Source organism: Mastigoproctus giganteus, chromosome 10 (genome assembly GCF_048544385.1).
Source record: "Mastigoproctus giganteus isolate SK-2022 chromosome 10, ASM4854438v1, whole genome shotgun sequence".
Classification (NCBI taxonomy): Eukaryota; Metazoa; Arthropoda; class Arachnida; order Uropygi; family Thelyphonidae; genus Mastigoproctus; species Mastigoproctus giganteus.
The window spans coordinates 106836290-106861031 of record NC_143584.1 but is presented as its reverse complement, the minus strand read 5'-3'; the positions used below and the strand labels follow the sequence as shown (position 1 = coordinate 106861031).

The 24742-nt window shown below is 36.3% G+C and overlaps 1 protein-coding gene across 9 annotated transcripts in view; it reads left to right on the top strand.

Moving 5' to 3' along the window:
- Positions 1-19312, top strand: part of LOC150079208 (uncharacterized) — a 258857-nt gene extending 239545 nt beyond the window's left edge. For 6 of the 9 annotated variants that reach the window (XR_016547519.1, XR_016547521.1, XR_016547523.1 and 3 more), the window contains one exon: positions 12666-12725. The gene's annotated coding sequence lies outside the window, so the exon portion shown is untranslated. Of the gene's footprint in view, positions 1-12665; positions 12726-19242 lie in introns of those variants that run through there. The other 3 variants (XR_016547518.1, XM_090382560.1, XM_090382559.1) reach the window with 3 other exon arrangements.
- The last annotated feature ends 5430 nt before the right edge of the window (positions 19313-24742 follow it).

Genomic DNA, 24742 nt, shown 5'->3' with positions numbered 1-24742 from the left:
ATGAGGAGTCTGGGAAAGTTTATCGCCCGCAATTCACCGCCAGCAATTAATCACTAGCAGTTTACCACCGCATCAGTTTATCACATAAACAATTTATAGCCTACAAATGATTGCTGGCATATTTTATCGCCAGGCAATACATATAATTTATATAAATTTATTGGTCATTTTAAATTGAAAATAAGGTTTTTCTATAGGTGTTATTTGAGAATTAAGTGCAGCTAAAAATGGAAGTTATATGCTAGGTATACATTTCCTAGAAATACATACCATTGCAGGTGCTTTAATTTAATTGCCTGTTATTTTCCAAAATTGGAATTAGGTAGGTACCTACTTAATTCCTTTAACTTAAGTAGCATGTTTTGGGATAGTGGAGGTAAGGCGTGCCAAATAGGGAGGTACTTATATGTTTATAATCTCTTACAATCACAACATTTTCTTATTTTGAGTTTATTTTTCATCCTTTTGAGTTTGTGAACGCATCATGTTGGTGGAATTTTTGAAATCAGAAAAAGGAAAACCGAAATTGTGCTTTAGTGGACATTTGTTTTATAAAGACAGACAAAATGAAACAAAAATTCATTGGAAGTGTCAAAATTACGGAAAAACCAAATGTGCTGCTCGAGTTGCTACAGTAGATAACACAATCGTTAAATCATTGTGGAGACACAGCAGGAGTTTAGGCAGCACAACTTCTTGATACCATTCGAACTTATGCAGAAACAACAAATAATATGCCTCATAGTATTATTTCAAATGTTTTGAGAACCTGTGGCCAAGCAGCAGCCCCAAAGCTTCCAAGTGTAGATACAATGAAACGAACAATCCAAAATATAAGAAATCGAAATTTTGATGGCCCAGTTCTTCCAACGCATCATAGAGACATAGTTTTTACAGAAGAATATAAAACATCATGCAATGGAGAATTGTTTCTACAATTTGATTCTGGACCTGAGGACAATCATATGTTAATTTTCAGTATGAAAAGAAATTTGCAGTTGTTACCGTGAAGTGAACACTGTTATGCCGATGGGACTTTCAAAACTGTTCCCCTACTTTTTTTATCAGCTGTATATGATACATGGATTCAAGGACAAAATATTGCTTCCATTAGTTTATGCATTATTGCCTAAAAAGTCTGAGGAAACGTATGTATCTCTACTACAGCAGCTGAAAGTATTGTTCTATATTCTCAATGGCTATGTTCTCAATCAATAATTATAGATTTTGAGACGGCAATGATGAATGCTTGCAGAAGAGTTTTTCCTGATGCTTCGCAACAGGGTTGTTTTTTTCACTTTTGACAATGTATTTTTCGTTCCATTCAGAATAATGGATTGAAATAACGTTATGAAACTGATGCTAATTTTGCTTTAAATATGTGAATTATGGCAGCAATTGCATTTGTGCCCACACCTATTGTGAACAGTCGTTTTTGAACATTTGTGTAAAAATGGTGTTTTTCCTCCAGAACCGCAAGAAGTTGTTGATTATTTTGAGGATACATGGATTGGACGCCCAACCATACGACATATTCGTCGACCACCAAAGTATTCCCTTGAAGTGTGGAAAATACACCATCTTGTTCTTGAAGGATTACCAAGAACGAATAATTCTGTTGAAGGGTGGCAAAGAAGAGTTGAGGAACAAGTTGCTGCTTATCATCCCAACATTTAGAAATTTATCGATTGCGTTAAAAAAGAACAAAGTATTAACGAAATGCGCATTGAACAATATTTACGTGGAAGTGATCCGGGGAACAAAAAAAAAGAAGTATCGCAATTGTGATGAACGAATTAAAAGGCTTGTTATTGCATACGATGAATGGGGTGATATTGTTGATTATCTAAGAGGTATAGCAAATAATATTTCTTATTAATAATGTACTAATTAAATTATTACTAAGTAAATTAGTAATAATGTGTTATAAATATTACAGTTTTTTAATGTTATAATTAGTTTAGTTTAAAATTAACCAATTGTTATATTGTTTAAATAATGGATTTTTTACTATTTTTGTGATACATGTAACTATCAAAATACATAATCTACGTATTAAATTACATATTTCCATACATGTGTTTTTTTATTTCCGTACTATTCCCTCATAGTTCATAGAATTCCAAAAATATGCTAATCATAGCTTAAGGCAGAAACTTAAATAAAAAATAACTTTTTATGATTTGACCAAACACATCTCATTGCTTCTAGATGGTAAAATATGCTAGCGATCATTTGTAGGCTATAAATTGTTTATGTGATAAACTGCTAGCAATTAATTGCTGGCGGTGAATTGTGAGCGATAAATTTTCCAGACCCCAATTATGAGAGCATCCTTGGATTCAGGGGAGGTCCCAGTGGACAGGCGATTGCAAATATATCCCCAATTCATAAAGAGGGATCAAAAGATGACATGAATATTACAGACCTGTTAGCTTAAATAATGGAAAAATAATGGAATCACTGGTCAAAGAAGTAATGCAGGACAGGCATGCAGTTATACTGTAATCACAGCATGGATTTGTCAGTGAGCATTCTTATGTAGCCATTCTGGTTGGTTATTTTGGTGCACTGACAAAGGAACTGGATGCAAAAAATTATTTTGACATCATATACTTGGATTTCAGTAAACTTTTAGATACTGTTATACATAAAAGACTGCTGTACAACCTGGAGCAATGTGCCATTAAAGGCAAGTTACTGCTGTGAATAAAGGGATGGTTAAGTAGACAGAGATTGTTATCAGAGATGGGCACTGCTCTTTGTGGACTAATGTTATTAGTGGAGGTCCTCACGGTTCAGTGCTTGGTCCATTCTTGTTTTAAGTATTTATCAATAATATTGATGAGTGGTATATCAGGCCTAATGTCTAAGTTTGCAATTGATACAAAGGTTGGCAGGATGGTTAATGACAGTCAAAGTGAGCTACTGCAACAAGATCTAGGAAAATTGGGTCGATGGGCTGAGAAATGGCAGTTGAAGTTTAATATTGACAAATGCAAGGTACTGCACGAGTAGCAGTAACCCCAGAGTAACTTATCAAGTGCTCTATTACACTCAAGATAGTATAGAATGAAAAAGACCTGGAACTAATTGTGCAGTCAGACATGAAATTTTCTGAGCAGTGCAGACATGCTGCCAGGACAGTTCATGGGGATTTTGTCAATAATATACAGAAACTTTGCTTGCAGGGATAAGGAGCTGATTATGCCTTTGTATAAGGCCATGGTTAGACTGCACCTTGAGAGCTGTATACACGTCTGAAGGCCTCACTTCATGAAGGACATAGATCTGCTTGATCCAATGCAGAGAAAGGCAACCAGATTGGTTAAGAGAACAAAAGGGTGCTCTTATCTTAATGCTTCAATTCTGCAAATTTCTGTATCTCGAGACTAGGCACCTGCAGGGAGATCTGATTGAGGCGTTTAAAGCTTTCAATGGATTGATTAAGCTGAACATTATTGGTATTCTTTCACTTGCTGAAGGGGCATAAATTCAAATTGAGGAAGGCTGTTGGCAGGATCGATTATTAGCATGCTTTACAATTAGTAGAGGCACATGATGATAGAAAGCAAGCTTATACAACATCACCCAAAAAAAAAAAAAAAAAACTTCCCATTTCAACCACCCATTCACTCCAAAAGTTTGTCCGGTTATTTCTTGAATTTACTTAATTTAAGCTATCACTTTCCACAATGACAGATGGAAGTTTGTTCCAGCAGTCAACTACCTGCTGGCTAAAGGCAAATTTCCGCACATCTGTTCTACAACTGTCTTGCCTCAATTTGAATTTATGCCCACTCAGGTTCGTAATCTGAGAAAGAGGAGGAATCTCATCAGAATTGAGCCTGCTCAACCCATTCAATGCCTTATACACCGCAGTCAGATCACCTTGCAGGTCTCCTGCCTGGCAATCAGACTCTGCAATTTGCAGAACTAAAGCCTTTCTTTGTAAGATTACCCCATTGGTGCCCCTCACCAATCTCGTTGCCCTTCTATGTACTTTTTCCAGCAGCTCCAAAAACATTCCTAAAACGAGGTCTCCAGACCTGTATGCAGTACTCAAGGTGTGGCCTGGAGAATTCCCAACAAGAGGAACCCACTGGCAATGACTACCGAACTCAGAAGACGCTCTAGACCAGGGGTGACCAACTGAATTTGTGATATGATCTACTTTTTTTCTTCAAAATGTGCTGCGATCTACCATCTGAAGAATTTCATTGCATGATTAAAAAAGTTAATCAACACATATTGAAAATTGTTGTTTATAAATTTTAAAATTAAATACAATTCAGAATTCTTATTTTAAATTCATACATTTTTAAATTTTTAATTTATGTGAAGTTTGTGTTTTCGTGTCATCTGCCAAGCTTTCAAAATCGCGGATAAACTGTGATAAGGCCAACCATAAAGAATCTTCTATATGCAAGTCTGTAAGAGTACAGTGATTCTTCAAACAGGAATTCAAATACGAAAAGGCTAATTCACACAGACGTGTGAATACAGTGGTAACTCAAAAAATCTGGGAATTCATCATCCTTTTGGCACAATGCGATGAATCCGTTAAGATGCCCCATCTTTGATTTGGCTCCATCTGTTGTTATTGATACGAACTTAAATAGTGGTAATTTAATTTTTTCATTAAAATTTTTGAATGCATTAAATAAATCAAGATCTCTAGTTCTTTCTTTTAACGAAACCATACCCGGCAGTTCTTCTCTAGTGGTAGAATCATCGAAAATCATACGAATAAAAACAAGCAATTGAGCTGTATCACTGATGTCTGTAGATTCTACCAGTTGTCAAGAAAAGGACACACAATTTGCAATATGAGCATGCAATTGTTTCCTCACATTTTCTAAGTTTTTTTCGATGTTTCGCTTCACAGTATTTCGAGATAATTACAGATCTTGAAGAGCGCTTATAATTTAATTTTTGTTCTTAAAATTTTCAAAAAGAGAATCTGTTATTTCAAAAAATGCGTCTTTGATGAATTTACCATCAGAAAATGGTTTGCATTTCTTTGCAAGAAGATGACTCACTTTAAATGATACTACAGTTATGGCTTTAGGTGTTATGAAGAAATTTTGTTGTGCGAATAATCTGGATTTAAGTTCTTTTAATTTATTATTTCTAAGATCACTATTGGCAGAAAATTCGATTGGTGTTTACTATGGAGTGTGTCGAAGTGCCTTTCTAAATTTCCCTTTTCGGGTATAGCCATGGAAACATTTGAAATCAAACAACATTTTTCTTTTGTCATTACAAAAAAGTATTCTAGTTCCCACTCTTGATGAAAATGATACGTTTTACTCTTTTTCGTAGTATTCATTTTAAATCAAAGGGTATTAAATTAATGTATAAGTACTGTCCAGTTATTAATATTAAGATGGCTAAATAAGAATTTGACACTATGCTTTCCACAACGTAACTGCATGAATTTTCACAACATCCTCTAGCTGGCTGCGTGGCAACAAGAGTAGTCACGTGGTTCAACGGATTTGTAATAAGCATATGCAGTGGGGCACATAATAATAATAATATTTAAATTTTGACTAATCTATTTTTATATATATTTAAAATTCGTCGTGATCGACCGAAATTAAAGCCACAATCGACTTGTGGCCACCCCCCCTGCTCTAGACCATGGCAACTAACCCCATATTGGGGTTGGATTACGTAATCTGACTCAGTCATGCTGAGTGGAAAACAGGCTTCGGCCTAGTAGGCTCCCTACCAGAGAACCACTCGCTAACCCTTAGAGGGTGGGATATCAACCCCTCTTGTAATCCTCCACTAGGTTGACTTGCTGACCCCTTTCCAGGGTGGGATCGACTCGCTGTCCATCTTTACAATCTGTAATCTGTTGTTACTCTCATCACTTAGTTTTCTGGGGAATGCTGCCTTCTCCCATTCCCAGCTTCTCCTACTATCACCAACTCCTTTCACTTACTACTTGGGACCCCCATCTACCCTGGGATCCCAGTAAAGAGTCATCGATAGTAGAACCTGGGGTGCCTCCACACAGCTAGGGATGGGGATCAGGGGCATTAGACCTGGTGCACCTGGCTGCTATACACCTGTTGGGTTCGGCCAACGGCAGAACAAGTTCAACCGTTGGCCGAACAAGAAGTAATGGCTTCTTGAAGTAACGGCTTGGGCTATGCCCACTACAGAGGACTCAGCAGCAAATGGGAGAAATCCCAGAGCACACAACAATGATACTAGACATCTGGATCTGACCATTGCCTTATACAAAGAGATAATCACCTCCTTATCCTTGCTAGCAAAATTCCTGTATATCGTTGACAAGACCCCATGAGCTGCTCTGGCAGCCTGTCTGCACTGCCCCAAAAGCTTCATATCTGACTGCACAATTCTCCCCAATTCTTTTTCATTCTCCACTACCCTTAGTCTACACTCAGGGTAGAGGAGAATGAAAGATGTGAATCAACCATCCACAAGATGTGTGGATGGTTGATTGTTGGAATAGGCTTCCATCTGCTGTTGTTGGAAGTGGATGGTTTGAATAAATTCAAAGGAGAACTACACAAATTCTTTAGGGTTCAGAGGTGTTTTTTTTTTTTGGTTGATGGCATATAAACTTGCTTATTTGCATCATTTTTCATTACTACTACTATTACTTCAAATTTTCACACACATTATGGCTACAAGGGTTGAAATAAATATGCATGTAAATGGAATGTGTTATAAGATGGCATGTTATAGCAGGATGAGCTGTGTGTGTGTGTGTGTGTGTGTGTGTGTGTGTGTGTGTGTGTGTGTGTGTGTGTGTGTGTGTGTGTGTGTGTGTGTGTGTGTGTGTGTGTGTAAAAATAAACTTAAAAGAAAGAGAATAAAAAAAGGAAGAAAATGAGTAAATCAAACATCAGTAGCTGTAGAGCATTATGAATACAGTAACCGTCATATAACTCAGTAGTTTGGTTACTACAAAATCTCGTGTAATGCAAAACTGTGTTATACAGGACTAAAAACCAGTACAAAAAAAGGGAGAGTTACATTCCAAAAGCTAACAAAAATACACCATTTTTTTATGTAACAATCGGAAACTTAATTTTTATAGTAATAATAACTTAATATTTTAACTTTATTTTTATACTAGTAGTAACTGAAATAGTAATAACTGAATAAATGTCTTACCTTACAAACTGTGATACTTATATGTCAGATAATGTATGTTCATTTAATTTTCTTAATTTCATTTAATTTAAGTTTCTAATTTCATATAATTTAATTCTCTTAATTTCATTTAATTTAATTCATATCAACCAAACAAAGGAGAATCAAAGGCTGACACAAGTAATTATAGACCTGTGAGTTTAACTTCTGTTCCAGGAAAATTAATGGAGGCACTGGTTAAAGAAGCATTGCAGGATCATCTAGACAAGACTTCCGTTATAGCTCGGACACAGCATGGTTTTGTTATGGGGAAGTCTTGCCTGACCAATTTGATTGGATACTATGATGCAGTCACAAAAGAACTGGATACAGGGAATAACTTTGATATTATATACTTGGATCTTAGAAAGGCTTTTGATACTGCTGCACATGGAAGACTGCTGCACAAATTGGAGCAGTGTGGCATTGGAGGCAAATTGCTGCTATGGATAAAGGGGTGGTTGAGGGGGAGAAGACAGAGAGTGGTAATCAATGGATACTGCTCATCGTGGACTAATGTTATTAGTGGAGTCCCTCAGGGTTCAGTGTTGGGTCTATTATTGTTTACTGTATTTATAAATAATATTGATGAGGGTATATCAAGCTTAATGTCCAAGTTTTCAGACGATACAAAAGTTGGCAGGGTTGTTAAGGACACTACTGACACTATGCTGCTGCAACAGGATCTGGAGAGGTGGCAAATGAAGTTTAACATTGACAAATGTAAAGTACTTCATATGGGAAAGTAGAGAATGAAAAGGACCTGGGGGTAATTGTGCAGGCAGATATGAAGTTCTCTGAGCAGTGCAGACGGGCTGCAAGAGTAGCTCATGGTGTCTTATCAATGATATACAGGAATTTTTCTAGCAGGGATAAGGAGGTGATTATTCCCTTGTATAAGGCAATGGTCAGGCCACACCTTGAGTACTGTATACAGGTCTGGAGGCCTCATTTCAAGATGGATGTAGAGCTGCTGGAACGAGTACAGAGAAGGGCAACAAGGTTAGTGAATGGAACAAAGGGTTGCTCTTACGAAGAAAGGCTTAAGTTTTGCAAATTACAGTGTCTGGAGACTAGGCATCGGCGAGGTGATCTGATAGAGGTGTATAAAGCCTTGAATGGTTTGAGCATGCTCAATGCTGATGGGATTCTTCCTCTTGCTCAGAATCATCACCTGAGAGGGCATAAATTCAAATTGAGGAAAGACAGATGTAGGATAGATGTCCGGAAATTTGCCTTTAGCCAGCGGGTAGTTGGTTGGTGGAACAAACTTCCATCCCTTGTTGTGGAAGTTGATAGCCTGAATAAATTTAAGGCTCAGCTGGACAGGTATTTCAAACGAACGGAGGGGTGAAGTGGAAGTTTTTTTGTTTTTTTTTTCTGGCTGATGCTGCATAAGCTTGCTTTCTTGCATCATATGCCTCTACTAATGCTAATGCTAAATGTATGAATCAACAAAATCATATTCATATCAACCTTTGGTTGATATGAATTAGTAACACCTCAGATCAGATCATCTGCATTATCCAGGTTAAAATCTGTTTTAATAACAAATGGTATGCCTATAAACTTCATTAAATTCTGTATGAACACTGCTGTTTATGCTACGATAAGTAAATTTTTGGATGCCAGTTTTAGCAAAAAAAAAAATGCCCTTGTCCTTACTATCAAAAGCATTAAGATATAATATAAATGGGAAACCTGTTATTGGGACAACAGAAATTGAAAAACTGGTATGCATCAGGTGTTCATTTTGTTGTAATTTCTCTGCTCAAAGTAGTGGAGTGGCGATGTCCATGTAGATGGATTGGATTAGTAGTAATATTAATATATAGGCTTAAACTTTCTGTATTGCAATGAAAAGTTCGTCTGGTCTTGCATAATTGGGGAAGGGGTTATAATACATAATACATCTCCACACACATAATAACAAATAATTTTAAATTACATAGAATAGTAAAAGTAATAATAATTAAAAATAAAATGGTAAGACAATAGAAAAAAGAAAATAAAATAGCAAGGCTAACATCAGTGCCTACAAAGCATTACCCACCACATGTTTGAAAACAGAATTTGCAAATTAAAAATTCACCCACAGTGTGGGATTCCAAGTAAGAAGCAATAAACAAAGAAAACTGGTAGCTATGGCAGCAAAAATAGAAGAGAGGGGATAATAACTTAAAAATAAGGGTGTTACAGAAGAGAAGTTAAATTGAAAGTTAGTGGTACACCCTTGACAGCACTCAGACTTGAATTTTGTGAAATATAAATAAATCTATAAATCAAATATAAAAACCGATGACAAAAAAATTAATTAAAATAGACTGACCATTGAATCTCACACATCAAAAGGCCATACAGCAAACAGTGGCAATGGAATCACTGCATTTCGAATGTTAAACAACCCAGTAGAGCTATGTACTAAGTTGTTTAGCAAAATAAAATAAAACAAAATAAAATCAGCCCACCAATGCAACAGATATGAATAACAGTTGCAATTGTTATTAATATCATTTATGAATTATTAAGGTTTGAAAATGCCAAAAGGTTATCAAATTGTAGCAGGGTGGTTAATGATTTTGTAATAACTGAGAGCAAAGTGGAGGAGAAATTGTTGAAGTTAAACAAACACCTGGGGTGGATGGGATCTATCCAGTTATATTAAAGGAGGCGGCAAAGCAACTAACACAACGCCATAATTATGAGAGCGTCCTTGGACTCAGGGGAGGTACCCACGGACTGGAGATGTGCAAATGTATCCCCAATTCACAAAGGGGGATCGAAGAGTGACACGAGTAATTACAGACCAGTTAGTTTAACTTCTGTTCCGGGTAAAATAATGGTGTCACTGGTTAAAGATGCATTGCAGGATCATCTAGACAATAATCCAGACACAGCATAGGTTTGTTAAGGGAAAGTCTTGTCTGACAAATTTGATAGGATATTATGATGTGGTTACAAACGGACTGGATGCAAAAAATAATTTTGATATCATATATTTGGATTTCAGAAAAGCTTTTGACACTGTTGCGCATGGAAGACTGTTGTACAAATTGGAGCAGAATGGTATTAAGGGTAAGTTGCTACAATGGATAAAAGGATGGTTGAGTGGGAGAAGACAGGGTGGTAATCAATGGGTGCTCCTCTTCGTGGACTAATGTTATTAGTGGAGTCCCACAGGGTTCAGTGTTGGGCCCATTGTTGTTTTGTATATTTATCAATGATATTTATGAAGGTATATCAGGCTTAGTGTCAAAGTTTGCAGATGATACAAAGGTTGGCTGGGTTGTTAATGACAGTAATGGCAGTGTGCTACTGCAACAGGATCTAGATAATTTGGGCAGATGGGCTAAGAAGTGGCAACTGAAGTTTAACCTTGACAAATGCAAAGTACTGCATATGGGTAGAAGTAACCCAGAGAAACGTACCAACTTTGTGGTACTACACTTAAGGTGATAGAACATAAAAAAGACCTGGGAGTAATTGTGTAGTCAGATATGAAGTTTTCTGAGCAATGCGGACAGACTGCCAGGGCAGGTCATGGGGTTTTGTCAATGATATACAGTGGTACCTTGGTTTGCGATCATAATTCGTTCCGGAAACGTGCTCGTAATCCAAAGCACTCGTATATCAAAGCGAATTTCCCCATAAGAAATAATGGAAACCCAGATGATTTGTTCCAAAACTCAAAAATATTCATATACTGTAAAAATGATTAATACAAAATACATACCTTTTTATATTTTTAATATTTAAATTTAATATATATAAAGCAATCGAATTTATTAATTATTGGGTAGGACGACTTTCACTGTCTCTAATGGAATCACTGCTATCTGTTGATTTTTTCTTTTTGTGCGACTTTAACAAGGAATCTTTCCAATGACGCTTGCTTTTGCCTCCTTTTGAGGATTTCACGGAAATCAGATTCATCGCTCGCACTATTACAAAACGAGGAGGCACGCTTGATACACATAAACAAAGCTGCCCGCGTGTAGCAACTGAATAAACAACACCATAAAGGCGGAGATACACTATTAACACCTCACATTTTACTAAAGCACATTTCTAGGGGTTACTACCATAAAACAATTTCCAGTTGCGTTCCTGCTAGTGGAATCTGTTATAAACTGGTAGTAAACTCGATCTAATTGCATTTGCGATTATACTAGCTGGAATTGTTGGTTTTCACGTTATTATGGTGAAATGTGTTTCCCCTTCATGGATATAAAAAACCATAAATACATTTTCAAAATCTTCTCTTCATTCCTATCGAGTTGCGTTCGGTTGGGGTGATTCTGCGTTCGACTGCCATTTCTTGTAAACGCAAAGGCTAATTGTGCATAAGCGAATTCGGTTCGTGTTATATAAGATATCGTTCCCCCATTTATAAATCGTGTATGATCGAATTCGTGTAGTGTAAACACGTGTTATACGAGAACTGACTGTACTCGTATTGCAAGACCTCGCTCGTTTATCAAGTTAAAATTTATTAAAAATTTTTGCTCGTCTTGCAAAACACTCGCATACCAAGTTACTCGTAATCCAAGGTACCACTGTATAGGAATTTTGCTAGCAGGGAAAAGGAGGTAATTGTCCCTCTGTATAAGGCAATGGTCAGGCCATGCCTTGAGTACTGCATACAGGTCTGAAGGCCTCATTTTAGGAAGGATGTAGATTTGCTTGAGCGTGTACAGAGAAGGGCAACAAGATTGGTGAGGGGAATGAAGGGTTCCTCTTACCAAGAGAGGCTTAAGTTCTGCAAATTGCAGTGGCTGGAGACTAGGCACTGCGCAGTGATCTGATTGATGTGTATAAGGCCTTGAATGGGTTGAGCACGCTGAATTCTGATGAAATCCTTCCACTTGTTCAGATTACGAACTTAAGGGGCATAAATTCAAATTATGAAAAGACAGATGTAGAATAGATGTGCGGAAATTTGCCTTTAGCCAGCGGGTGGTTAATTGCTGGAACAAACTTCCGTCTGTCTTGGAAGTTGATAGGTTAAATAAATTTAAGGAGGAACTGGACAGGCATTTGGAGGGAATGGTGTGATTTTTTTTTTTTTTTTTTTTGCTGATGCTGCATAAGCTCATACACTTGCTTTCTTGCATCACATGCCACTACTACTACTACTCAGCAACTTGCAACTGATGTAACGATAGATGAAGAAACATACTATAACATAATACAAGTGTTGCACAGCTTGGAAACGACATGTTAGAGGAGACTTGATTGAGGTGTGTAAGGCTCTGAAAGGAAAAGTAAAATGAATGAGGATGAAATTTTCAGTTTTTTTCTTCCTTTTTTTTTTTTTTTTTCCCATAGTCATCCTTGGAACTTTCTAGCCACACCTCTTATATCATTATGACTTTATGGTATAGAATGAAGTATAAAATCCCTTTTGTAATGTAACTTCTAATTTTAAATCTTTGCTATTATTTAACATGCAATGTGAATTACATATAATTTTTATTACTTTTCAGCACTGTCTTACTATTGACTTTGCTACATCATCAGTGCATATCATTTTAGTCATCAGCAAGACATTATACTCTATAATATACATACTATTGAAACAGTACTTATGAAGTCTTTCATCTGAGAACATGGCATTTCATTCTTATTATTTTATTTACATATGCTATGTTATGTGAGTAGCTCAGTTTGCACATTTTTATGTATGTACTTTAAAAATAACTGTTATTATAATTACAACATTTATTTGCATTTATACTGCATAGAAAATTGTGACTCTAAAAATTAATCATCATAACTGTCAGTGATAACTTTTTCTACTGCTCTATTATTACTGTTATTTATATATTACCAGTACCATCCTAATCTCAGTCAATAAACATGCAATGTGTCTGTTTTTTTTTTGTTTTTTGAGGAATTTTTTTTTTGTTTTGTTGTCAGGACTTGCACATTTTAAAAAATGTCTGTGTGCGTGTGTGTATTTTTTTTTTTTTTTTTTGTCAACTTAAATGGTAGTTAAAATGAGTATACAATATTAATAACTTCTGTCAAAATGACACTTCAGAATTCTTAGAACATGTTTATTAGTTGCAGTGATGATACAGCAAATAGTTTTTCTAATAAAAATAATATATTACTCTCTTTCTGTTTTTCTTATAGGAAGACATTAAAAATAATTAATATTTGATTAGTTTGATTGTTATATTTTTAATTGTCAGGTGCTCTATTCATTTCATTGGCTGGCACTTCGTATTATTTCTTTTAAGCAAAGGTAGTGGATTGACTGTATGAAAATAAAATTCATGAAATGTTTTTAAATAAAAATAATAGGAAAAAAAACTTAAGTTGACTTTTTTCTGAAAATTGAAATTGATAAGTGGTTGAAATATAATATCTCATAACTCCATGACACATGTAAATATGATTCATATTGAAATATCAAAAGTGTTATTATTTCCATAAAGTCTGTTAATTTTTTCCCCATTTAAGACAGTACATGTACATATATCTGAATGGCACCCAAGTAAAGAAAAAAACATAATTAGTGTTTTCTTATATTGTGTATTTTGATGTGCAGTAGTACAGAATACTGTGATCTGTTGTTCCTTAAAGGTATTAAATACAGATAATATTTCTTTGTAGTCCTGTTTTATTACATCCAGAACTCAGACTATTATGGTTAACTATTTGAAATCACTGCAGTTTCCAGTTATTGATAAAATTTCAATTAGTACTTGCATTGATTATCATCTCAATGGTTATGAATTTAATTTGAATTGTTATATTTTCATTACACTGTAAAATTAAAAAAAAAAAATCACGCAGAATTCTTTAGATATCTTTTGCTGTTTCGTGGCTAAAGCCATGGAATAAAAAATTAAATGCTAATGCTGTTGTTTATGGCAATTTTTTCCCTAACCTATTATAAATGATTATTATTTTGATTATTAATTGTAATAATCAAAAATAATAATCATAAATTTAGCATATTTAAAAATACTTTGAAGCCTGTTATTTCTGTTAAAGCAGATTGTGTGCCTACAGCATTTGTACTTGCTTTGTCTGTTTCACAAGGTACATTCCTACATGAGATGTGATTAGTAAGTAACAAGACTAAATTTTAATAAATATACTTGAACGTATACATCTCAATGATTATTGTTTCCCTTCCAAGTAGTAGTGCTGTGGTTTGGAAGGCAATACGCTTATTCCAGCATTGTTGACATTGCTGAAAATATTAATGTAATTCCTCTTTGGAATTGATTTCAGAGTCTCTCACATTCTTCTTGATGTCCTTTAAGTGATGGTACAGTACTGAAAGTACAAAATTGAATCCCCTTCCTTTTTGAAGCAGCCAAATATCATTTGGAGCAAGTCATACAAAGAAGTTTGATCAAGCTGATAGAATCATAAAAAATTGAGGTTATGATTATATGAACAATAACTATAAAAAAACCTTTATCTTTTCTTTATACCATAAATTAATACTGTAATTATAATTAGTTTGAGAAAATACAGCACTTAGGCAAGATGAAAGGCTTTAAAGAGGAAATTTAAGTACAGGTGACCCCCGCTTAACGCTGGTAATTCATTCCATAAAAAACAGATCGCTAAGTGAATCCGCACTAAGCGAGCACCACATTCCCATAAGGTAACATGTATTTGTGAGTTGCAGTTGGTGCCATAGGATATTTCCTAATTAATAATAAACGGTAGTGAAAAGGTGCACAAATGTCAGTCAAAATATTTAATATTCAAATATTTGTACATATAAAATATTCTGCATTACATACATATATAATTATGTGGTAACTACTTACGTATCGACGGCGAGGGGCACGGAAATGCTCGACATGGTCACAGTCGATCTCCTTCGTTGCTTCCTTCCTTTGACCGCGTCCGTACCGGCAGACCCCGCTTCGGCCGATGCTGCTCCAACGTAAACTTAAAATTCCAATTAAAATCATAAATTTAATTGATCTAAATTTATTTTAATTGATTTAATTTAATTGATGAATTTAATCATGAAAAATGTGTCGATATTGGGTTGTACTTTGGCCCTCTTCATGGTAAACCAAAAGAGGTTTTAATTTTAAATCCTTGCAGCGTTACCACCCAACAATAAAGTCAACCGATCCTCTACCGCTTTGAAACCTGGCATGTTTTTTTCTTCTTTCAATATGAAACTTATTTTAGTCATTCATTTCCAAAAAAAGTCCTGCTTCATCTAAGTTAAAAACTTGTTGAGAAGTATAACATATAATACCCTACTTCAATAATTTTAATAAGTTAAGTTCTTTTGTGAAAATTTCAGCCCCTTGATCTGCACTTGCGGCTTCTCCCTGGATTTTAAATCTATTCAACCAGCGCTTACTAGTTTTAAATGGTTCCACTTTTTTTTTTTTTTTTTTTAGGTGAGTTTTCTTCAGATCATCATATAGGCTAATCTCTCTCTCTCTTTTTTTTTTTTTTTTTTTTTTTTTATAATATTTAACTTAACTGAATTCTGCATTGGATATTATCTTCAAAAAAATTAGTTAAGTCTCTCCATTTCAATCCTAACAGCTGGCATAGCCCTAGTTGCTTGCAGTGGAACAGCTGTCTTTCCCACTGCTAAAATTCTTTATTTTTTTATACATGTTCTTACAGTTAAACTTGCCAGTCCTAAATTATGGCACACATCTGCTTGTCATTGACTGGAATCGATTTGCTTCAAAACATCTAATTTAATTTTCAAATTCAGTCTTTTTCTTACATTTGTAATCTTTGTACTGCATCCAGATGTTGCTTTTTCATTCTCTGCCATTATTAACTCTTCAAAAATGTAACTGCATTGGTTGCATTAATTATGATACAATGTTCGAGTAAACTGCCCTTTACGCATGATATCTAATATTGTACTCAGTGATGACTAGACTTTGGATAAATGCATATAACCCAAATATTACAAGCAATATACTTGATAATTTTTTAAAATGTTAATCTCGGAGCTATGTAACAAGTCACTGTACTGCAATTAAATTAGCGTGTGAGAAAATTTCACTGAGCATGGGAAAATTTCTCAAGTCGGCATGGGAAACTTTAATGCTGTTTTGCTATTCATTTTCAAGCTATCGACTCCATCAAATGAAACAATTTCGTTAAATATGCCAAAAATGCAATCTGTAAAAGAACGTTATAGTGATTTGTGACAGCATTATAGTCATACGGGTTATACTATAAGAACAGCATTATAGCAAATCAGCGTAAAACGAACCGCGTTATAACAAGGGCCTGCTGTATTAAATATTTCTTGATTGTGATCGTATATGACCCGAGCATGCACCACAACATTCTCAACTCAATCTATTACATGCATCTAATATATCGTACATTATGGTTAATTATTCTGAGTGTACTGGTTTTGAATTCTGGTCAGTTTGCATCATTCTGTTACAACGAATATGTCAGGAATATCACATTTCCTTCAGTAATGATATAACAAGTTTCACACTTGGATAAGCTTTCTGTTTCTATATGGTATCATCCTTCACACATATTAGCTCTCTTCAGATTTTTTTAAATAAATTATGGGGGAATATCCTCCATGTGCCTATAATTTGAAATTGGAGGTAGGAAATAAAATGGATAGTGTCATGTTTTTGGTAACACTGCAAGTCAGTTTAACTGCATCTACTCTGCATTGCATATACCCAGTATTTTTTTTTTTTATTGTAAAAAAATGTGCTGTGGTACTCGTTCTTTGCTAACAGGAAAAATTGAAAATTAAAAGGACATGAAAAATACAGTACTCTAAAAAATTATTTCCTGATATTGTTACTTAGTAGTAATGTTTTTGGAATAAGAACAACGAATTAGGTATATTAATACACAGTTAAATTTATATTTATTATTTATTATTGAAGTATATAAAAAAATAAGTAAAAATAATATTTCATAATAAAATTTTAATAGGACATTCCAAATTTTTATTGAGTTCTCATCCAACACACTATGCTGACTTCTTACTGTTTGTGTCTGTTGCTGAATGAAGTTTCCAAAGCAGCCATGAATTACATATTTGCTGGATCAAAGCGTATCAGTGGAGGACTTACAATTTCAATTAAGAAATTTGTTTTGTCATCAACGAAGCTCTGGTTAGGCTGACAATCACATTCATTTGTGAAAATTCTTGTTCACATTCACTTGATGAAATTGGTATCGTACTCGGAGTGTTCGTCAAATGCTCTTCTATTTTTTCGAAACTGTCTCCGATTAGGTATTCCCGAAATGCACGAATTGTATCTCTTTCATTTAACTGAAGCCTAATTGACAATTTTCTAACTTCATTCTCACCAAATGCCAACATTTCATGTTTAGAAGGTTTAATACCTTCGTTGCCCTCATTTTCCTTCTCTCAACATCTATGTTGTCACTAGTTCTTAAATTTGAATTTTTTTTTTTTTTTTTTTTCTGAAACTGTCCAAAATGTCGGTGTCCAGATATTCAGGTACTATGAACATGTAAACAGATAGGGAAAATTTACGGAAAAATGTGGATAAAGAACTTCCACGAAACAACATGATTATTTGTCGGGATAAAAGAACATCACTCTTTTCTAATTCTTGAATGGGGCACTTACAGTTGATTCACAGCCAGGTCTAACCTATGGCCCGTGTGGAAAGTGAATTAAAACAACATTTTAAATTTTGCAAATTAAATGTTTTGTTTAGTAAATGTAATCGTGTATTGTACTTAATAAAATTTTCGAATTTTTTCAATTTCAATTTTCAAATTCATCTTAAGAAGTGATCCTTTCAGGTTGTAAATTTTCTAAAGTGAGCATTTAAAGGCAAAAGTAAAGTATTTTTTTGAAAAACAAAAAATCATATTTTTATAATTTTAATAAAATCTAAAAAATAAATTGGTGACATAGATTTGTTGCACATAGAAGTATTGGGAATATTCATTTTTTATAAATAGCCTGGAAAAAAAAAACGGTAACATGAAAACAAACTTCCTTTTACACGTAACAAGATATGCAAAATGTAACCCACTAATTTTTCTCAAATCACTCGGTGTGGTCCCGAAAGAAATCTTTGAATATGGCCCCTGTACTGGAAAAGGTTGGACACCACTGCAGCAGGTGAACCAAAACCCATTGGGAATACCCCTTGATCTGCACGCTGTTAACCAGCGCAACTTCTCCATATGTGGGACAGGTGGTCAGATAGGTTTTACCAGGTACCACTAAGTTGTAGAATGGTAATCCCTTTAGCTCGCTCAATTCTTGCTTAGCAGCAGCAGTAATTTCCTAAATTGCCTGCAGGTCTGAAAAGTTCGAACAGTGTACCCAGTTAAGTCTCCTAAGCCGTTCTTTTTACTTGAAACTTTTTTCGCTTGACTGAAACTATTTTAAATGTATTTCCAATGGGAATAAAAAATTTGCTATAAAAGGAGTTTGTTAAACAGAGGTCCGAATGAGTAATTTACTGTATATACCAATCAGTTGACAATGCCAGCTTGACGGGAGCAGTGGACCAAGAATGAATTCTGCTGTAATTTTCTTTTTTGACTGCAAGAAATATAATAAGTAGCCACTTTATTAGATATATACAGGCAACACCCCCCCCCCCCCGTAATACACGATTGATAAATTGTGGCAATCCTTGCGCAATATGATACTTATATAACATGGTTTCAGTAGAGAATTGTGGCAAACCTTGCATAATATGCTATTTTTGAGCTTTTGTGCGGAAAAATCCCTGCTGTTATGTTGGTTGTCATTTTTTAACATTTCCATTCTTTTTTGTGAATTCGCTCTGTTGACTCGCTAGTCGTTATGCAAAAAATATTGGGAAATCCCCATGTCGGGCTCTGTGCTATTGAACTTGTGCTTGTTTGAGACCATAAAAAATTGTGACTTTGAATCGCGCAGTTCGTGACATAAGGTTTTTGTAAGGTTATATTGCTTTTTATATGATTGTTTATGAATTTTTCCGGGCATGTATTACTAAGCTTTGTTCTTAAGAACCGTATTGGAATAATTTCTTTGTTGTGAATTAAATTCCAGTCCTAAATGGAGAATTTCTTTGTGTGTGCTAGGTGCAGAGAGTATCAAGAAATTAGGCACCAACTCAGCCCTCTCAGCTGTCCAACTCAACACCAGAGCTCAGTTTTATGCATCAGGCAACAGCAACAATCTTCAGGGCAGAATCCCACAGGAGTTACTTATTGTCGGTGACTCTATTGTCAGGGAGACGGATAATAAATAAATATGATCTTTATTGTAAGGTTCCTAGGTACATGCAGGTACCCTATCTTTACAAACCCTTCATGGCACTAAGCCAGGGGTTAACAAGCGGCAGAGATATCATCTAGCCGGAAATGTAATAAATAAATTATAGGTTAAACAAATAACATACAGCAGACTGAATTTAGTTAAAAATAAAATACAATAACAATAATACATCAAATTAAAATGCTAAAATAAATCAAATAACACAGGACAGTTTTCTTGAATTCAAGAATCCCTGAAATTCTTGCCGAGCCCTAGCAATCTCACATCAGTTGATGGTTGTGGAATACACATGAAGATCTAGGATGCGCCGTCTGTACTTTTTATTAACAACGATTTTGCACAGGTCGGCATCCAAAGACTAATATATTGTGTAAAAGGGATAGATGGAATATGACCAGGGTATGTCTGCCAGGGACAAAAGTTGATGTAGAGGAGATATCATCTTTTAAGGGCACAACGACTGATGTACACGTTGGCACTGTTGACATTAATAGGAGATTAACAGTGGCCGCAGGCAGAGGTGAAAGTTATTCTTGCACCACTTCTATTACAATGATCAGCAGCCTGGAAAGCAACGTGCTGGGGATTTCCAGGACTGCTGGGAGTTATCATGGAACTAATAAATTAATGGGCTGTGTTAGGATAACTAAGAGTAAGAACATGTGCATGTACACCAATGCTAGGAGTTTAATACACTAATTTGATGTGCTGCCTTCAAGATATCAAAGACAGATATTGTTGGGATATCAAAGAAGTATCACACAGCTATAAGGAATGCAGAATTGGAATTCGAAGAGTGCAATGTGTGCAGAAAGTATAGACAGGATAATAAGGGAGGAGAGATTATGCTGTTGAGAAACAAAATCGAAGGAGGTGCATCCAGCTGACATGGACAGTGCAATCTGGAGTCAGTTCGGTGTGACATAAGCACTGGAAAAGCAAAATTGAGAGTCGGAGTGTGTTATATGCCAAATGACCGAGTACCTAATCAGCTGTTCATAGAAACAAAGTGGGACAGTAAATCATATTGTCTTAGTCGTGGCACGCCTAATAACGGGGATTTTAACTTCGCAGATATTGACTGGAAATTGTGGGTTGATCACTTTTTGTGGATTTATTGATTTATTGTGGATGGTCTGAGACAGTATTTAAATTCTATACAGTGGGACCACCTGAAGATGTTACCAACAGCAAATTCAAAATGGGAAGCATTCAAGGAACTAATCTTGGAAGCTACCAGGCTTTACATACCAACCAAGAAATATTGTTCAAGGTTCAGGCCTAAATGGTTGTCAGATGAACTAATGAGACATATGGCAGAGAAGAAAAATGCATGGGATACATACAAATTAATGGGTGACGTGGAAGCCTATGATAGATATAAGTTGGTCTGTAACCAAGTCACAAAGGAGATTAGGCAGGCAAAGGCAGATTATGAGAAATCCTTGGCAAAGGATGCAAAGAAAAACAGAAAAGAGTTCTTTACCTATTTAAACTCAAGAAGGAAATGGATGAATCAGATTGGTCCACTGGATGTTGATGGTTCAACAGTTGAGGATCCAGCTCAGGTGGCTAACAATCTAAACGAGTATTTTGCATCTACATTCACACATGAGGAGTTATTCAGGAAGGGGAATGTCGTAGGTGAAGTAAACATTGGCAGTGAGCTAGATGATTTTCTAATAACTGAGAGGAAAGTGGAGGAGACATTGTTGAGGATAAACATAAAAAAGGCACCCGGGGTGGATGGGATCTATCCAGTTATATTAAAGGAGGCAGCAAAGGAAGTAAGCAAACCCCTAGCCATAATTATGAGAGCTTCTTTGGACTCAGGGGAGGTACCCATGGACTGGAGATGTGCAAATGTAACCCCAATTCACAAAGGAGGATCAAAGGCTGACACAAGTAATTATAGACCTGTTAGTTTAACTTCGGTTCCAGGAAAATTAATGGAGGCACTGGTTAAAGAAGCACTGCAGGATCATCTGGACAAGAATTCAGTTATAGCTCAGACACAGCATGGGTTTGTTAAGGGCAGGTCTTGTCTGACCAATTTGATTGGATACTATGATGTAGTCACAAAAGAACTGGATGCAGGGAATAACTTTGATATTATATATTTGGATCTTAGAAAGGCTTTTGATACTGTTGCGCATGGAAGACTGCTGCACAAATTGGAGAAGTGTGGCATTCGAGGCAAATTGCTGCTATGGATAAAGGGACGGTTGAGTGGCAGAAGACAGAGAGTGGTAATCAATGGACACTGCTCAACGTGGACTAATGTTATTAGTGGAGTTCCTCAGGGTTCAGTGTTGGGTCCATTGTTGTTTTCTGTATTTATAAATGATATTGATGATGGTGTATCAGGCTTAATGTCCAAGTTTGCAGACGATACAAAGGTTGGCAGGGTTGTTAAGGACACTACTGATACTATGCTGCTGCAACAGGATCTGGAAAGGTTGAGCAGATGGGCTGAGAGGTGGCAAATGAAGTTTAACATTGACAAATGTAAAGTACTACATATGGGAAACAGTAACCCCAGATCAACGTATCAACTCTGTGGTACTACGCTGACAGTGGTAGAGAATGAAAAGGACTTGGGGGTAATTGTGCAGGCAGATATGAAGTTCTCTGAGCAGTGCAGACGAGCTGCAAGAGTAGCTCATGGTGTCTTGTCAATGATATACAGGAATTTTTCTAGCAGGGACAGGGATGTGATTATTCCCTTGTATAAGGCATTGGTCAGGCCACACCTTGAGTACTGTATACAGGTCTGGAGGCCTCATTTCAAGAAGGATGTAGAGCTGCTGGAACGAGTACAGAGAAGGGCAACAAGATTAGTGAATGGAACAAAGGGTTGCTCTTACGAAGAAAGGCTTAAGTTTTGCAAATTACAGAGCCTGGAGACTAGGCATCGCCGAGGTGATCTGATAGAGGTGTACAAGGCTTTGAATGAATGGCTTGAGCATGCTCAATGCCGATGGGATTCTTCCTCTTGCTCAGAATAATCACCTGAGAGGGCATAAATTCAAATTGAGGAAGGACGGATGTCGGATAGATGTGCGGAAATTCGCCTTTAGCCAGCGGGCAGTTGGTTTGTGGAATAGACTTCCATCGCTTGTTGTTGAAGTTGATAGCCTAAACAAATTTAAGGCTCAGCTGGACAGGTATTTCGAACGAACGGAGGGGTGAAATGGGAGTAGTGGTTGTTTTTTTTTTTTTTTTTGGCTGATGCTGAATAAGCTTGCTTTCTTGCATCATATGCCTCTACTAATGCTAATGCTAATGCTAATACTTTAACATGTTCGAGAGGCAACTAGAGGGGGTTATACTCTTAATCTGATTATCGGCAGTAATTCTTCATGCATTAAAAATCTGCAGATAAAGGGCAGTGGTCATACTGTGCTGATGTGGGATTTACTTAAAGATGTAACTACTATCAGGGGTAAAGGGAAGGGTTTTGGTTTCCATAAAGGGGACTACATGGGTCTCAGACAGTTATTAAATTCTATACTGTGGGACTAACTGATTATGTTACCAACAGCAAATTCTAAACGGGAAGCATTCAAGGAAGTAATCTTGGAAGCTACTAGGCTTTTCATGCCAGCTAAGAAATCCTGTTCAAAGTTTAGTCGTATGTGGATGGCAGATGAACTAATGAGACTCATGGCAGCGAAAAAAAATTCATGGGATACATATAAATTATCGGGTGACAGAAGATTATGGTAGATATAAGGTAGTCTAATAAAGTCACAAAGGAGGTTAGGGAAGGCATATTATGAGAAATCTTTGGAAAAGAATGCAAAGAAAAACAGCAAAGCCGCCTTTACTTCTGTAAACTCCAAAACGGAAGGGATGAATCAGATTGATCCACTTGACATCGACAATTTGTTGATGAACCTGCTAAGGTAGCTGACAAGCTGAGTATTTTGCGTCTACATTCACACATGAGGAAGTCTGTAGGGAAGTGAAGGGCAGAAGCAGGGCCGGTTCTGGTAGATGTGCAGTGCGTGGATGCACGCAGGTGGCCAAATCCCTAGGGCGGCCGATAGTACACTTTAAAGAAAAAACTAAAATGTAATTTAATATTATTTTAATACAGTGGTCGACAATGAAATAGCGAACGTGGCATTATTAATAAATAATATTGTATTCTCTAAAGACCCATTCACAATGAAAATTAAACATAAAAATAACGTAACGAAACAAACGTTACCGTAAAATTAAGAAGTCATACCAACATTCATAATGGAACATAAACACGACAGTAAACATATTTGGTTACCATGGAAACACAACATGCTCTTCTTTCGTACTTGCAAAGAAAAGTCGTTATATTCCTGGAACCATTCCATAGCAATTCGGGCTTTGTGCATTGGCACTGGCGCATTATCCTGCTGGAAGTAACCATCTGACTGAGGATAAACTGCCAACATGAACAGATGCACTTGGTCCATGGATTCATGTTGTTTTCGCCAAATTCTGAGCCTTCCATCAACATGGTGCACCAGGAACTTCGACTCGTCAGACCAAGCAACTGTTTTCCAATCCTCGATAGTCCAGTGCTGGTGTTACTGTTTCCACAGGAGGCATGCTGTCTTGTTTCTAATTGATGAAAGTTCGCGATGTGGCCGTCGGCTGTTGTAGCCCATTCGCGACAAAGTGCAACTAGTGGTCCATTGCAATATTTTGTTCTGCGCACCAAGGTTGTATTCTGACGTCGTGTGCGACATTGTGGCCCGTCTGTTTGCTTGCACAATTTTAGCCATCCTCCTCTGACCTCTTTCATCAACAAGCGATTTTCTTCCACAGGAGTGCCGTTGAGAGGATGTTTTCTCTTCGTTGCACCATTCTCGGTTCACCCTTGAAACTAATGCGCGAAAAGTTCAGGAGAACTGCCGTTTGAGATGCTTTGTCCAGCACGTCTTGCACCTACTACCATGCCACGTTTGAATTCCGTTAGAGAACACCTTTTCCCCATTCTTGCTACGGTTTGTACGCTTAACTGATACTAGAAAGGTTCTGCTGCATTTATATCCACAACTGTGGTCATGTGACTTGCAATGTTGTGGGACAAACCATTTGTGCACAGCAGGGGTGTACCAAATAAAGCGGCAACACTGCATATGGAATGGTCATAAAAACATACTAATATGCTCCTATGGATTAGGTTAGGTTATGAATCTACTCGCGATCCAAATTTTAGGGTAGCCAAATATCTCTAGCACGCAGACGGCTAACAGCCCAATACCAGCCCTGGGCAGAAGCTTATCAAACTCTGGCAGGGAGCTAAATGATTTTGTA